At 40.1% G+C, this 17,316-nt stretch overlaps 1 long non-coding RNA gene across 1 annotated transcript in view; it reads right to left on the reverse strand.

Moving 5' to 3' along the window:
* The window catches only part of LOC141580642 (uncharacterized), a 74,390-nt gene extending 63,932 nt beyond the window's left edge, over positions 1-10,458 (reverse strand). The window contains exons 1-2 of the long non-coding RNA XR_012512923.1: positions 10,322-10,458; positions 7,913-8,117 (exon numbers count right to left, since the gene is read on the reverse strand). This is a non-coding gene — a long non-coding RNA (uncharacterized LOC141580642). The remainder of the gene's footprint in view (positions 1-7,912; positions 8,118-10,321) is intronic.
* Between the last annotated feature and the right edge of the window lie 6,858 nt (positions 10,459-17,316).

Genomic DNA, 17,316 nt, shown 5'->3' on the forward strand with positions numbered 1-17,316 from the left:
ATTTCCTCCATTATACTTACATTATAATTTATGTTCTACTTCATGAACTGGAAAGGACCTTAGAGTCCATCAAAACCCTGAGCCAATATAAGATCATTCTTTAGGACAATCCACAAAGTGTGTTACATTTTACGAATAAATGTTTTTAATGCTCCACCAAAAAAACTCAGAACTGTGGCCACAGGCAGAGTTTCTCAAAAGTACCTAGTAGAGAAGTATAAGGGATAAGCCACTGCTACACCTTTCCCAGGTGATGTTCAAAGAAACCAGAAATGTTCAAGGATAAATGCTATTAAGGTTGGGGGGTTATGCTAGTGAAAACAATAGAGACACCCCTAAACTGCAGGTGTCCAATAACTGCAGAAGTTTGTTTCTTGCTCATGTGAAGTCATGTGGGTCAGCAGAGCTCTCTACTATCCAGTGACTTAGGAGTCAAGGCTCTCTCCATCTTGTCTGCCAGCACCTCAACATGTGACCTCAAGTTCACCTGATCAGGAGGAAGGAAGATAAGGGACACACAGAAACAGGAACCTAGGACTGGAAGTACCATATCACTCCTGCCCTCATTCCTATCTGCCAGAACTCTGTCACATGGTCCCAATCTAGCTGAAAGGACCTGGAAAATGCAGGAAAGCACATGTCTATTCAGTGGGCACAAGTTGTCTCTGGATGAATTGATGCAATCAGGGACACAAAGCCACCAAGTGAGAGCAATTCCCTGCCTTGTGTGTTTGGAATACATGACCAAAAGCCTTGGATTTTAATCTGTGGCTTCTTTATTTATTTTTCTTCTAAAAAACATTGAGTTTTGAAAAACTGAGGAAACTTTGCTAGGAAGTGAGTCTTCTAAACCCTTCTTCATCACATCTGGAGAGGGGGTTGCCTTTAATTGGCTATATCACCCTGTTGATTCATCATAAACTTTAAGCCAACAAAAATCCTGATTTAATTGTTGGGAGAAATTGCTGCCAAGCCAAGCCTTCAGATCCTGTAACTGCACCATTTATTTTGCTTTAAACCTAAATGCAAGACCTTATATTTATTCTAAGTGTCATCCTGTTATTTTCAGACAATTGCTTCAGCCTTCTGAATTTTTAATTCTGTCATCTATTGTAATATCTATTTCTTCAAGATTTACGTCATACACCAATTTGATGAGCATCATCTTCTGTGTCTACATCCAAGTTCTTGAAAAAATAGGCCAAGGGCAGAGCCCTCCTGTAGAACACCAGAGACCTCCCGTGAGAGGCATCACGATTCATTAATAAACACAGTGGGTTTATTTGTTCCACTAGCTTCAAATCCTCCTTATTATCAATCAGTTCCCATTTCTCTTATTTCTCAAGGACAAGATTTCACAGCACATCTAGATGAAAACTGAACTCATTATCTCCCTTCCTAAACCCCTTCCTTCTCCTGAATTGTCTACCTGTTAATGGCACCACCAGCAGCCCACTGTGCCAGCCACCTGGGAGCAGTCCCACAGTCTCTCTCCTTTCTCTCCCTGAGAAGTGAACCTGAGCCAGTCCCGACACTTCTCGACTGGGAGTGCTGTCCTCTCAAGCCTGGACCACTGCTTCTAAGTTTTTCTATTGGTCTCCGGGCATTCCTCCTCCAGTCTATCCTTTTCATCTTCACTCAGTGATCTTTCAAAACGCAAGTCACATCATGCTATCCGCCGATGAAAACCCATTGAAACTCCCCAGTGTAAGGAAAATGTTAAAAACACTTAACATGTAGTTTGGCAGAGGCAATGACCAAACGGAAGGCCAGCAGGGCTACTCCAGATGGAAAATGGGGCACCTTCTATTCTCGGACCTAAATGTTTCTAGGTGACACCCTTCTATCTCCTCAGCCCCCAGGCAGAGGTTTCAACAGACCTTCCATTTGTATGTCGACACTCTAGCTCTGCTTTCTCAACCTTCTCAAAGCTCCTCCCTCAACTCAGAAAGGGTCTTGTCTCCTGAGAGGCAGGAAAGCATTTTATACATTCAACCCCATGCCCTGGTTTTTGGTAAAAACTGGTCAGTCTTTCAGGATTTACTCTATTGAGGCAGAGCCAAGGTTTCAGAATTTGAAAATAAATGAAATAAAATAAATAAAACAAAAGATAAACTCCACTCTCTTTCCCCTAAAGGCCAGGCTCTTAGAAATAAAAGCTTTCCAGGCTTTCTTTTTATATTCTTAGCCAGTAATTTGACTCTGTTCTGGCTGGATTCTTTCGTGTATTTTCTTCTCTGAGGCAATCAGCCTAAATTTCTCTGCCTGGTTAAATGGTGAAAAGACCACAAAGTAGAAAAGATTTTCCGAGAAAGAAGGTGACTTCTCATAGTATTTCAAAATATCTTCCTCATTCTTTGTTGTTCCATGCACCTACACTACAAACTCAGCTTCATGTAGGCAGGGACCAATATTTGATTGAACTGTTTCTTCAGTGGCTGGAACATATTAGATGCTCATTAAATATTTTTTGACTGAATGACTAAACCAATGAACAAAGATCAACTTTATCTACCAGTATGCTAATATAAAAAACGTAATGGAGTGATTGGGCTTCAGTTTCTCTGTTGATGTTTCCATCACATTGCAGGAGTAGAAAAATGTATTCCTTCTTTTGAACACTGCAGGGATCTTAAGACCACACCTGCAACAGTTTTTATAAGAAAAAAAAAAAAAAAGGATGGATGCATAAAGAGAAATTTTAGTAACATATTTGCAGATAATGGATAATCCCTGTGTACTAAGGATACTTAATTCTTCAAATAGAAAAGATTCACTTTGCTGCCTTCTAACCTTCATGCATGTTTTCTCTCATTATAATGGTAATTAATGTAGTTTTATAAAACTAAATCAGTGGTTTTGTCTGGATTCATCTTTTCAAAGCCTGTTCACTAATTGGGCTTCCCAGGGCAGAACTGGGCTTTAATAATGAGTATTATTATTAAATTGTTATTTAACATAACAAAAATAAACTTATATTTTCCAGGTGCTGAGTATTAGACCTTCTTAATTATTTCTAAAAGGACCTTTTTTTTCCTTCACATGACCTTGCATGAGTGGCATCCTGACATTGCTCTCTTCCCACAACTGGTGCCACCTCTTTAGAATGCAGGTGAAAGAAATATTACTGTGCTCTTAGAAGCAGCATTACAAAGAAGTGAGTGAGTTCAGCATCCGGAGAACCTGGTTTGAATTACTCTGCTAGTCACTCTGGGGAATTGCTTATGCTCCAAATACGTACAATGAGCCTAACATCATGTGCAATTCTAACAGTTCAATAAGATACATTACGTAAAGAAACTAGTATAATTTATAACAATGAAGATTACACCAAATCTATGATTAAGCAAGTGACTTGCTACCTAGATCCCTTTGATCTCACTGGAAATGAGAGCTGGGTCCGAAAGTGGGTGTGAAAATGGCCTACCACATTAGCTGTCCAGATTGCCAAGGCTCTCAGCTAACCTGGCCTGCTGGGACAGTGTCCTTCTCCCTTCCTCTGCTCTGAGTACTTCGTCAAGAAGTCACAGTGTTTGCAGACAGAGGAGGCCACACAGCCTACTTTCACCCCGAGTAGTTTTGCTTTCCAGTAAAATGGGTCTACAGGCTCTTAAGGTTTATTAGCCAGTCATGAAGACTTTTGCTCCCCCAGTCTCCAAGCACTGGATCATCGTACAACCAGATAACTTATTAAAAGTACAGGAAAAGAAGATTTTCTTAATGTATTACATGGCTACTGCATTAACATGTGCTCTCTGTGTGTGTGTGTGTGTGTGTGTGTGTGAACAACTAAATATAGTGAGTTTTCTTTATCTCTGTTTTGTTTTTATATCCAGTTCTTGAAAAGACATTTTACTCATTTTTAGTCAAAAAATAAATTAGGCTCACTTTTCCAAGCTGTTTTCAATTATGTTACTCCACCCACTCTCCATATTTTTCTGGGCCCTCATTTACCCCCTGAAGGATTTACAGGGCAGCCCTCTGCTCTTTCTCAGCCACTGTGGTCACACTGCCTCCACACACCTAATCTGATCTTCAGAGAGCCTGCTGGTTCAGATTCGAGACTGTGCTAATTAGAATAGGAAAGTTCCTCTTCCTCCCCAGCCCTCATTCGTAAATATTTGTTGATATATGAGTATCAGCCAATAGATGTTATTTTGCAAGAGTCACTACGTTTCTTAATATACTTAAATCAATTGAAACAGGCACTGGCTCCTCCTCCATCAAGGCTGGCGGAAAAATTAATTTTCGTCCTCACTGGGACTCCTTACCTCCAAGGACTGTGTAAAAACTTATGTACTGTCATTCAGAACATCAGATTGGTTTCTCTGGTCAAGGGCTATGGTCCTACTGATACACCTGTTGCTACAGACCAGTCAGGGCCATCAGCCCTAGCAGTCAACTTGAGGGCACTGGATTCTAGGACCTTAGGTGCCCTCTGCAACCATCTTTGGGGTCTCTCCCCTTTGTCAGGGTTGACCACAGAGCAGAATGTGGATCCCTAACATTAGAGAAACTCTCACATTCATCTCCTTCCACTACCTCTGGAAATCTCTGCCTTCTTTTTCTGCTGGATTTGAAAGTCACTATCTTTTCTCTCTTTTCTCTCTGGCACAATTTCTTCAAATGGTTTAAGCCTTGGCACAAGATAGGAAAGGTCTTTGATATTGAGTTTTCTGTCATGTATTAGGATGCTTGAAATAAGAAGGAAAAAGACAAAGAATAAATTATTTGCTCAAATATTATCCTGTTTGCTCTTTCTAGAATGAATAAACTCTAGTTAAGAGAATCACCCCAGGGGATCCCTGGCAGCAGGGAGAAATGAAGTGTGGCACAAAGACATCTGCAGAGCAGCTGGGGATGGCGGGCGGGTGGGCTGCAACGGGCCTGGGGATGGTGAGGATCTTTGCTATAGCATATGTGTGATTTCCCAGGTCTCCCAGGGTGATGCCCCAATGAGGCACTGGACTCTAATTTTACATTGCTGCACTAGCATTTCTTTATTTGTACCTTTCTTGTTTCGTGCCTCTTTTTCACTCATTGCATTTTTCTTCTTTGTCTTTTCCCAACATAATTTCAGTTGGTGCTCATAAAAATACAGCTACCGTAAAGTTAAATATTGTTTATCAAGATACCAGATGCTATGAAGGTCTGATTGCTGGGTAATTAGTCACTGGGATAACTTATTAAGGAGAGTAGCCCATAGTTCAGTCATTGTAATATTCAGATGACCATATCAGATCAAACATGATTTGAAGTTTGAGTAATCATTCTGCAAGTGACTGAGCTGGTGTAAGGCATATCTCCTTAATCATGGAGTCAAAAGGAATATTAGCTCCTTGCTACACCCTTAGCTTCTCAAGCTTTTTGCATGATTTTAACCTTCCTGTCTTCTTTCAACTTGTAGCAAATATGAATTTCTGGGCCATTTTCCATTTCACTTACTTTATCTATTTACGCCTGTGTTTATAAACATTTCAGCTTATGAATGCTGCTTCTTGTATTTCTGTTATCCACCTTTGCTGTGGGGCATCTGCTTTCTTTCATATGCTCAATATAAGAAAAGTTTTTGGGCTAAACCAATGTGTTATAAGCTTATAAAATTCTACAGTACATGATTTGCTGTGTCCTTTTTCCACTACAAATTGCAATTCACTTCTTTTTTCCACATGTTTTTATTCTATACAACAAAGGTCAGCACGTAACTGCCCACGTGTTGACTCTCAGCCACGGCCCAGTTTTGTAAATAATGTTTTGTTGCAACACAGCCATGCCATTCTTTCAAGTACTGTCTGTGGTTGCTTTCACACTACAATATCAGAATTGAGTAGGAATGCCAGAGATTCTAGATCTTTACAGCAAAAGTTTGCTGACTCCTACCATGGAACAATAATAAAAAATTATTTTCATCACAGAATCCTAGCGCTTCAGAGCTAAAAAAGGATAACAGTTCAAGAACTTCATTTTAGAGAAAACAGGCCCATACAAGCATCAGACTTTACCACTATGCGGTAAGCACCGTACCTTAGCAAATATTAACTCATTTACTACCCACAACCAGTATTATTTCTATTGTATAGATAAGTAAATCAGGATACAAGAGCTTCAATAACACTTCCCAGTCATATAGCTGCTATCATCAATGGAGGTGGTGGGGCTCAGCCCACAGCATGGGGCTTCAGAGTCCACAAACAAAAGCGTTGCACCATTCAGCCTCTAGATGAAAGAATTTCCTCTATGTTCCAGAGAAAGTATCAGAACAAGCACCAGTGCCTGGTTCCCTGTTCTCCTATGCCATTTATTTTAAGCAAAGATTTTTATTCACCTCTGTGTTCTGCGACCAAGATAAGAAGACTCTTTTTATGAGTATTCCCTGAGTCTTGACTAAAAGTACGCTCTGGGGTAGGACATCTGTCCCAGCATGCTTTCCTGAGTGAGTCGCATAGCAATAGCTGTGTTTCGTAGACACTCACTTCAGGGCTGACTTAATCCTTTAAGGTCCATCTAAAGAGGCAGTGAACCATCTATTAGAGGTCCTTCAGTTCCCAGGAGGAAATGGGACTCTTCCTCCTCAAGTCAACCTGTTATGCTTAGACTTCCCTGTGCTCAAATAGAAATCACTATTAGGATCATAAAATTTATGACTAATATTTGCAATTGGAACAAACTTAGGCCTACATGCTGCAAAAATTATGGACTCAGCATAAAATTAAACAGCCTTTTTATGCTGTACAGCTTTTGTCAGTTATGCTAATGACTGCAGCTTCGTGACTGCTGCAGTTCCACATGGTCAGCACTCCAGGGGCCTTGACACCTATGCCCTGCTGCCTTAGAAACACCTACCTCTGACTCTCTTATCAACCTACTGCTAGGATTTGTTTGTGTCCCTTCAAAATTCATGTTGAAACTTAATCCCCACTGTGGTGGTATTACCAGGTGGGCTTTTTAGGAAGTGATTAAGTCATCAGGGCCAGTAACTCATGAATGAGATGAATGCCCTCATACAAGAGGCTTCAGGGTTCAGCACAGTGGCTCATGCCTGTAATCCCAGCACTTTGGGAGGCCAAGGCGAGCAAAGCACGAGGTCAGGAGTTCAAGACCAGCCTGACCAACATGGTGAAAGCCCATCTCTACAAAAAAATGACCAACATGGTGAAAGCCCATCTCTACAAAAAAATACAAAAAATTAGCTGGGTGTAGTGGCAAGTGCCTGTAATCCCAGCTACTTGGGAGGCTGAGGCAGGAGAATTGCTTGAACCTGGGAGGTAGAGGTTGCAGTGAGCTAAGATCCTGCCACTGCACTCCAGCCCAGGCAACAGTGTGTTACTCCATATCAAAAAAGAAAAAAGAGGCTTCAGAAGACAAACTGGCTCTTTGGCCCTTTTGCCATGTGAGGATGCAATAAGTAGGTGCCATCTTGGAAGCAGAGAACAAACCTACACCAGACACTGAATCTGCTGGCACCTTGATCTTGGACTTCTCAGGCTTCAGAACAGGGAGAAATAAAATTCCTACTATTTATAAGTTACCAGTTTAAGGTACTTTGTCATAACAGCAGGAATAAACTAAGACATTTACCTTCATGTCTTAACTACTTAGTCTTCTGTAATTCGGTTCTCTCCTCAGATTTCTGATAGCTTCCTTCCTGAATACGTTTTTCCTGAAATGAAGATCTCTTCTGTACCTTAACCCAGGTTGCTAACACTGTTACAGCAAGATCGACAACTGGTCAGAGTGCTGTCCTCATAAAAAGCATGGTAATCACCTTCAGCTGGGCTCTCAGATCGAACAGTCTGGCAATCTTCTTTGTTTCCCTGGTCAGTATCTTCCCATTTCCATGTCAAAATTCCCGTCAAACTTCTGACTCTTACCCGTTTCAGCAAATGGGAACTCTCCACATTTCTGCACCTACCTGTTTTCATGCTTCTGTCTGGCTTCACTCCTCACATTTGACAAGGAGCTTCTCCTCCTGTGAAAGGCCACTTTCCTCCATCCCATCATATCTCAGCATCTCAGGGATATTGCACTGATCATTTTCACATCTTCAGAGCTGGTTCAAGAGAGGTATCACTGAGCAGCAGCCTGGCATGTCCATTTGTAAGAAGTGACGAGCATCTCTGAAATAAATTATTAGAGAAATACAGTACCAGTTAATTTACACTTTCCTATATAAGCAAAGCATAAATTGACCTTTTTCTTACTGAATAGAAATTTAAACCAAACAAAATAAAACCAAGCAGCATATTCCTCTGACTCTGGTCCCTCACGAATGAATTTTTGTGACCTTTCCCACTGCAGGATGCAAGGATGTATAAGTAGAACCACAGTGTTGTCACCAGGCCTGAAGTTGGCCAGCTGACAACTGTTTGGAGGCAAATGAAATCCTCGAGCCCAACACAGTGGAGAAACATCAAACGTGTATTTGATTATATAAAAGCAATTACACATGCGCCACTAAAGAGAGAATACAAGTGAAAGCTGAGCAAATAACAATTTAAATATTATGAGCAATTCTGCCTGCTGGTCCCCTCACCGCTCATATGACCCAAAATAGTGGTGTCAGGGAAGAGAAAAACGAATCCCTGCAGTGTGTACAAGGCCCATCTTCGTTAATTCATTCTTCATCACACAGACACTGGAGTGATCATTACTGTTAGCATCAGTCATTGTGAATCACATTATCCTCAGAGTCACACAAAGATATTCTAAATATATAGGGTGTATTTAGCATTATTGTTTTTCCTTTTTTAAAAAATACTTTCATTCTCCTTATCTTGTTACCACATAACTAAAAATACTCCAGAGTTATATTTTGCATATGTACAGGTAATTACATCCTTGACATTACTGTCTAGTTTACACACGTATACATGCATATTACCATAGAGCAGTGTATATACCAAACGACGGACACTCCACTTTAATGTAAGGGATTACCCAAGGACGAATTTGAGAAAACATCATTATCACTTAGCACTCTGACTTTACAACCTACCTGCTACATGAGTTTGCTATCCTTGTAATGTAGAGTATATTGTAACATAAAGAGTAATACTGTTTTCCAGGAGAGAGTGACTTATCTAATAAATGCACCCAAAATATGACCTGATTTTGAAAATTACAAGAGAAACTAAGAACTACAGAAAAACTGGAAAACTTCTTGCCAACATGAATCTAGGAATAAAGAACTTTAAAATATTTTGAACAAAACCTGTAGCTAACATGCTTAAGTTACTTCTATCCATAGAGATTTGGAATGCGCAAATATCCAGTTTTGAGTAAAAAAAAAATCTGAACTATAAGACAATTCCAAATAAGTTAAATGCTGTATAATGTTCAGTGCTTAAACTCCTTTAAATCAGAATTTTAATAAAAAATAAGGTATGCCATTTTCCTTACATTGTCAGTTTTCCCCTGTCCCCATTAAGTAAATATTAGCCAAATATTTTTTAAAAATCACCTTGTTGAGGGTTCAAATTATTAGCCTATAACAATTTTGGTTTGCTATATTTTACGTATCTTAAGACATTTATTCAGAACTAGCTCTTTCCTGTGTTAAAACAAAATTAAAAATCCAACATAAAAACCTCCTTTGACCCGATGTCTTCTCCAGTCACTGTTATATTATCTTACCTTCCTAGTCAAACTTTGAGACAAGATCTCACCCTGTTGCCGAAGCTAGAGTGGCAGTGGCACCTCCCGGCTCAGGTGACCTTCCCACTTCAGCCTCCTTGGTAGATGGGACTACAGGCATTTGCCACCATGCCTAGCTAATTTTTGGTATTTTTTTGTAGACAGGGTTTCACCATATTGCCCAGGCTTGTCTTGAATTGCTGGGCTCAAGAGGTCCTCACACCTGAGCCTCCCAAAGTGCTGGGATTACAGGCATCAACCACCACACCTGGCCCTAGCCTAACTTTTTTAATTAGCTAAGGTTGTTTGCAATTCTGAAACCTGACTTATTCAGTCTTTTAAGTGGTCTCCTCAATTTAATTTTTGCTCTAATCCATTCTCCAAACTGTAAGTTGAGTTAACTTCTAAAATACAGATTTCATCATGACACTCTCAATCTTGAAATCTTTCTATTGCTCTCTATTCCTATACAGTGTTAATTCTACTACATCGTTTATGATGTTCTCCACCACCTGGTGCCTACTACCTCAACAGCTCAGCTCCTGCTGCTCACATTTACTTAGAGTTCTAGGCCATTAATCTTTCCCTGGTCAGTTTCTCAATTGTGTCATGCTCACGCTCACCAGAAAGTTACCCAGAATGTTTCCTCTGTCTGGGATTTCTCTTGCTGGATTTTCAAGGCTCTTACCCTTCATGTCTCTCAGCTTAAAAGGGTCCTCTCCATCACGGTCTTCATCAGGGTTCCCTGCCACAAGCTGTCCTTGTGAGACAGCCAGGTAGGAAGGGGCACCCTGGAGAAACTCCAACCAGCCCACCAGAGTTAGAGACCCGGAAGCCGACGGTGTTTACAGCCGGGAGGAACCTGGCCCCTCCTCTTCCTGGGTGGAGTCTGGGACTCAAACTGCCAGGCCGGAAGTGCTCTAGCCGAGGGTGTTTCCCCCTTTTTTCCTTTTTCATTCAATAAAGCTCTGCCTTACTCACCCTTTAAGCTATCTGCCAGACTAAATTTTCATGGCCATGGGAGGGACAAGAACCCCATCTTTGGCTGAACTGAGGAAAAGAAAGACCTGCAACATTTTTGGCATGCACTGTGGGGGCTTAAGAAGTGGTGAGTGAAATGGGGAATCAAAACTTCTTGCTGTTCCTCTTAAGCATTTTCATCTTCCAACTTCTGAGAGTGGGGGGAAATATGCCCCCAATCCCGGTGGGGTCCGGGGAGAGCCCTTTACTTCCTTTTCTGGGAAGGACAGGTGGGGGGGGAGGGGGGCTTCTCTCTCCCTCTCCCCTCCGTGTAGGGGCCATGGCCCAGGGATCCCGCACAGCTGGCTGACTGAAAGGGGTTCAGCTTTGAACTTCAGTTTTAAGTTAGATAGAAAAAGCTGAAGGTTCAAAGACGTGGTGGAAGAATTGTGAAAATTAATATTGCAGAAGAGATTCTCTGTGTGAACATATTAACTAAATTTAAAGGGGTTATAAAATGCTTTTGCTTCTTGAGATTTCCACGTCATCATTTTGGCAAAATAAATCACTTACGACAATCTGGAACTCTCTTTTATAATATCAAGTGTTTTAAACCTTGAACATTTAACAGTCCTCCCCAAATCAAGCTTCAGTTTCAAAATTGTCTTCCCTGGCACGTGGCTTTTCGAATACTTAAGAGGGCCCCTGAAGTATCCAGAAAAGAGGGGCAAACAGGATTATCTGGCATGCTTAGGTACATGGAATTGCCAAAATGATGCTCAATCATCTTTAGGTTATATATTGATAAATACTAATATATGTTCCAAACTTGTATGGGATTTTAAAAATTCTAATGTCTGAGTGTATGCTATCAATCATAATTAAGTTTTTTATGTTGTTCTTGTAAACCATAACTTCTTTGTCAATTGTGTTTCTTTCACTATCCTGGACATTTTGCTATTTACAGACAATTGTCTTGTTTTAATCATTTTCAAAAGATGGTTTATCATAGGCTATGTGACTCCAACAGGTGTTCTCAATACAATTTCTGATTGTATTTGAGACAATCAGGTTTCTAGTAACTTTGGAGATTGTGACATTGGAATAAAGGAAAATGTGCAAGACTCATGAAGAGCTGAAATGGTCACAAATATCAAGCAAAACCAGGGTTAATTAAATGGACTGAATTCAGAAAGCTGAAGCAAACTTTTTGACTTTTGCTTGGAATATTGGTGATCCTTGTTTTGTTTTTCAGAGTCAAGGAAACTTATTTTGAGCTCTTTATGGCCTTTAATAATTGAATAAGATATGCACTCCTGGGATCAAGATTTGGAGCATGTTTGTTTCTCTCTGCCCGGTTCCTCTAGAATTTGGAAACTATCTGTGTCTATTCCTATGGCAATATATTTGTTTGTATCAGTACAATAAAACCCCATTTTTATTTTGCAATAGGACACAATTGGAAAAACTGGTAATTTTACCAAGGTTTTGATTGGAAGGGTATGCTTCCCTTTCAGGAGTTAATCTAGACTTGGAGAGTTAAAAGCCCTGTGGGGAAACTAGCCTCATACTGTCATCTACACAGTCCCCGTACAGGTTTCCTGACCTGCAGTCAGTAGAGTGTCACTTCCTAACAGGTCTAGGAACTCCAAGTTTATCTTGGGACCTTAAGAGGAGAGGATCATCCAACTCACAGGTATTTGAGGATACAAACCCATGGCTGGGCTTGGCTTTAAAAAGTCTTAATCTGAGATTCCTTGTGGAACAGAATTTCATCAAAGCCAATCCAAAAAGTCTATGCATAAAGAATTATTCTTGCTGCATTTTATGCAAATAATCAGGACAAGTATAAAGCTAAAGTCTGTTTTGCAAACCGCTCGGTACTATGATATTTTGTTTTTTAACAAATATGAGGACTGGAAAGAGAAATCATGTTTCAAAACTTCCCATGCATTTGTCATGAAATTCTAAACTCACTAGTTGTTTTTAAGTTTTTGCCTACATTTTAGACTAGTCTTGCTTGTTCCTCTGAACCAACCAGCAATCTCCAGCTGCAGCTCAGAAAGAACAAAAGTGATGAGTAATATAGAAATCAATATTCTAGTGCTGAGCAATTATCCTGCAAATCCCACCAGGTGATAAGAATAAATAGGATGCCCATGATGTGAAGGTTTCCTTCTTGGGAAAATAAGACCCAAAAATGTGGAAGTTACTTTGGAACTGGATAAGAAGCAGAGGTTGGAACAGTTTGAGAGTTCAGAAGAAGACAGGAAAATATGTGGAAGTTTGGAACTTTCTAGAGACTTGTTGAATGGCTTTGACCAAAATGCTGATAGTGATATGGACAATAAAGTCCAGACTAGGTGGGCTAAGATGGAGATGAAGAACTTGTTGGGAACTGGAATGAAGGTTACTCTTGTTATGTTTTAGCAAAGAGTCTGGTGGCATTTTTCTCCCACCTTAGAGACCTGTGGAACTCTGAACTTGAGAGAGATGATTTAGGATATCTGGCAGAAGAAATTTCCAAGCATCAAAGCTTTGAAGAGGAAGCAGAGCATAAAGTTTGGAACATCTGTAGCCTGACAATGTGATAGAAAAGAAAATCCCATTTTCTGAGGAGAAATTCAAGTTGGCTGCAGAAATTTGCATAAGTAAAGAGAAGCCTAATGTTAATCACCAAGACAATAGGGAAAATGTCTCCAGGACATGTCAGAGACATTCACAGCAGCCCCTCCTATTACAGACCCAGAGACCTAGGAGGGAAAAATGGTTTTTCTGGGCCAGGTCCAGGACCCACTGCTGTGTGCAGCCTAGGGACTTGGTACCCTGCATCCCAGCCCCGCCAGCCATGGCTAAAAGGGGCCAAGGTACAGCTCAGGCTGTTCCAAGGATGTATGGAAATGCCTGAATGTACAGACAGAAGTTTGCTGCAGCGGCGGACTCCTCATGGGGAACCTCTGCTAGGGCAGTGTGGAAGGGAAATGGGGGGTTGAAGCCTCCCTCACACAGAGTCCCCACTGGGACACTGCCTAGTGGAGCTGTGAGAAGAGGGACACCGTCCTCCAGACCTCAGAATGGTGGATCCACCAACAGCTTGAACTGTGTGCCTGCAAAGGCCATAGATACTCAGTGCCAGTCTGTGGAAGCAGCTTAGATGGGGGATGTACGCTGCAAAGCACAGAGGTGGAGCTGCCCAGGGCCATGGGAGCCCAACTATTGCATCAGCATGGCCTGGATATGAGACATGGAATCAAAGGAGATCATTCGGAACTTTAAGGTTGAATGACTACCCTATTTTGAACTGGCCTGGGGCCTGTGGCCCCCTTGTTTTGGTCAATTTCTCCCATTTGGTGTGTGTATATTTATCAATACCTGTACCCCCATTGTATCTAGAAGTAACTAACTTGCTTTTGATTTTACAGGTTCCTAGGCAGAAAGGACTTGCCTTGTCTCAGATGAGACTTTGGACTTGGACTTTTGAGTTAACAATGGAGTAAGTTAAGACTTTGGGGGACTGTTGGGAAAGCATGATTGTGTTTTGAAATGTGAGGACATGATCTGGGAGGGGCCAGAAGTAGAATGATATGGTTTGGCTGTGCCCGCACCCAAACTTCATCTTTTTTTCTGAGACAGAATCTTGCTCTGTCACCCAGGCTGGAGGGCAGTGGCATGATCTCTGCTCACTGCAGCCTCCGCCTGCCAGGTTCCAGTGATTCTCCAGTTTCAGCCTCCCCAGTAGCTAGGATTACAGATGTCTACCACCATGCTTGGCTAACTTTTTTTGTATTTTTAGTAGAGATTGGTTTCACCATGTTGACCAGGACAATTTTCTGCTTCAGAGTCTTTTATTGGGCCAAGTGGCCCTCTCCATCAGACAAGCATAAAGAAGAGCTGCAGAGAGAAAACTGGCAAAGTGGAAGTCATAGTCTTTTGTAACCTAATCACAGAAGTGATATCCCACCACTTTTGCTATATACTAATTTTTAGAAGCAAGCCACTATATCCAGCCCACACACATAGGAGGGGATTATAAAACAGCATGAACATCAGGTAATTGGGAACCATTTTAGAAGGCTGTCTACCACAGTAGTACACAAATTGCTTGATTAGAAAAAGATACGCCAACATGAATGTGAGGATAAGAATAGGAAATTTACACAATAAGATAGGAATGGGTAATCATAGGAGCAAATCTAAATGATCATTTTACATATGAAGAGACTTTTATCTTCTCCAGTAGTCATGGAAATGCAAATTAACAGGTCAATGAAAACATCATATTAACTATTAGATAAGACTCAGATTAATTTATAAAGATGAGCTAACATTTTCATACATGCATTGTTAATGGAAATATGAATATTAACCATAGCCTTTTAAGAAAGCAGTATAATATTTATTAAAAATAGAAATATGCATTCCCTTTGACTTAAAAATCTAATCCAACAAATTAAATCAAGAGCACACACACACCCCCACACACACCCACACATTCTTACTGTAGTATTATTTCAGTGCAAAAAACTAGAAACAAAATGCATAGCCATCAACAGGGAAATAGTAAATAAAGTGTGGTATGTGAATATGTGATATTATGTAGCCGTTAAAAGGAATTTATTAGAGGAAGAGGATGTCATGCCAGACAGAGAGATACAGAGACAGAGAGACAGAGAGATGTAGACAGAGACAAAAAGAAGACAGAAAAGAAAAAAGAAAGATAAAGATGGCAAAAAAATACAACTATGAGACAAGTATGCATTTTTATAAATTTACATTTATTTGTGGCCATATATACAAGAAATAGATTTTTTAAAATTTAATGGATTAATGCTATATTAAATTGGAGTTTCTATAGTCATGAGTCTCATATTTAGATTATGAGTCTACTCTGAAAATCAATCAGTAGCATAGAGTACATCTGATGATAAGTGCATGAAGAAAGGTATGAGGAAATAAGCAGCGACTTTTTAATATTGGTTACTTGTGGTGAGTTTGTCAGAGGGAATAATGTTTGCACAGCATGAGAAAGTAGCTATGCAATAAACAAAACAAAAACCAAAATTTTGTTTCTATATAAAACTGAATGTGATTTAAAAAGATAGGTATGATTTTACACCACTTATATAACAGGATAAATATATATCTTTATGTATTCATACATAAAGAAATACAAAAAGGAGGGTCACAAAAATGTTTATCGTGGCTATCTGAAGTTGGCAATCAAGGTAATTTTTATTTTCTTCTTTATAGTTTTATGTATTAATTTTTTAAAAGCCTGTATTATTTATAGAATGGAATGAAATTAAATATACATATACATACACATACATGCATATTTGATATACACATGTACCTATATAATAAACTACTACATACTATGGATATGAAATAAACCTGGAATGGTAGACAAGATTTCTATAATCAAGAGGGTAAGAAGAGGGTATTTTCTATAAAAGGGACAGCATAAAAAGAGATGCTATCTGAGATGCTAACACAAAAGGCAAAAGTTACATGGAAAGAAAACAAGAGGGGTAATTTGATTGGACCATAGGGAGTGGGGAAGAGAATAGTAAGATTCTAAATGTAGGCTGAAGCCAGACTATGAAGGGCTTCAAAGACAGTTCAGACTTTATCCAGTAAGCGGTGGGGAGCAACACTGGAGTGTAAAATGACATGATAAACATCTGATCCTGTGGCTGGGCATGGTGGTTCACACTTGTAATCCCAGTCTTTGGGAGCCTGAGGTGGGCAGATCACTTGGGTCAGGAGTTTGAGACCAGCCTGATTAACATAGTGAAACCCCATCTCTACTAAAAATACAAAAAATTAGCCAATGCAATGGCACACACCTATAATCCCAATTACTCAGAAGTCTGATGCAGGAGAATTGCTTGAACCCAGGAGGTGGAGGTTGCAGTGAGCCAGGATTGTCCCACTGCACTCCAACCTGGGTGACAGAGCGAGACTGTCTCAAAAAAAAAACCAAATAAATAAAATAAATAAAATAAAATCTGATACTAGGTGTTCAGGACAGAATGGTCAAGAGGGGCCTAGGGACAGAGAGTGCATTAATGAGGTTAATTATCCAGGCCAGGCAGGAGGCAGTCAGAGTCTGAAGTGGGTTGTGTTGTGGGATGAGAGGGACACAGTGATCATTGAAAAATATGGCTTAATCATGGGGTACCTGGTCTGGAGATTTTGAGGAACAAAGCAACTGCAGACACCAGTCACACTGACACAGTGTGTCTCCCCCTATGCTTTTATAATAGAAGATGTGCTGACATTTCTAAAATAACTAAGAACAGTACTTTGTGTATATATATGTATATATAAACATTTACCATTCAGAGGGAGTAAGTTTATTGTCTAACTCTTCTCTTTACAGCAGTTTAGTAAAAGGTGGAAAGACGAAGTGGTGACCATTTTCTCAGATAAAGAGGGTAAAGATTAGAAAGCTTAAGCAAACTGCCTGCCCTAATATGGCTTAGTGTCAGCCTAAGGATTTGAGCAAACTCTGTTCTTTGAGTTGGACTTCATCCCTAGCCTTTGGAAGGCTGGATAGTCTTCAAGCCTTTTAGCATTTCTGGACATGTATATGATCAACGGTAATATCAATCACCAGGTAAAATCAAATTTAATTAGTATAATGAAAGTAAAACAAACAGGACATACTATTTGAATTTACCACTAATTACTGAATATTCACTTTCAAATACAGTGTAG

Source organism: Saimiri boliviensis, chromosome 1, assembly GCF_048565385.1.
Source record: "Saimiri boliviensis isolate mSaiBol1 chromosome 1, mSaiBol1.pri, whole genome shotgun sequence".
NCBI lineage: Eukaryota > Metazoa > Chordata > Mammalia > Primates > Cebidae > Saimiri > Saimiri boliviensis.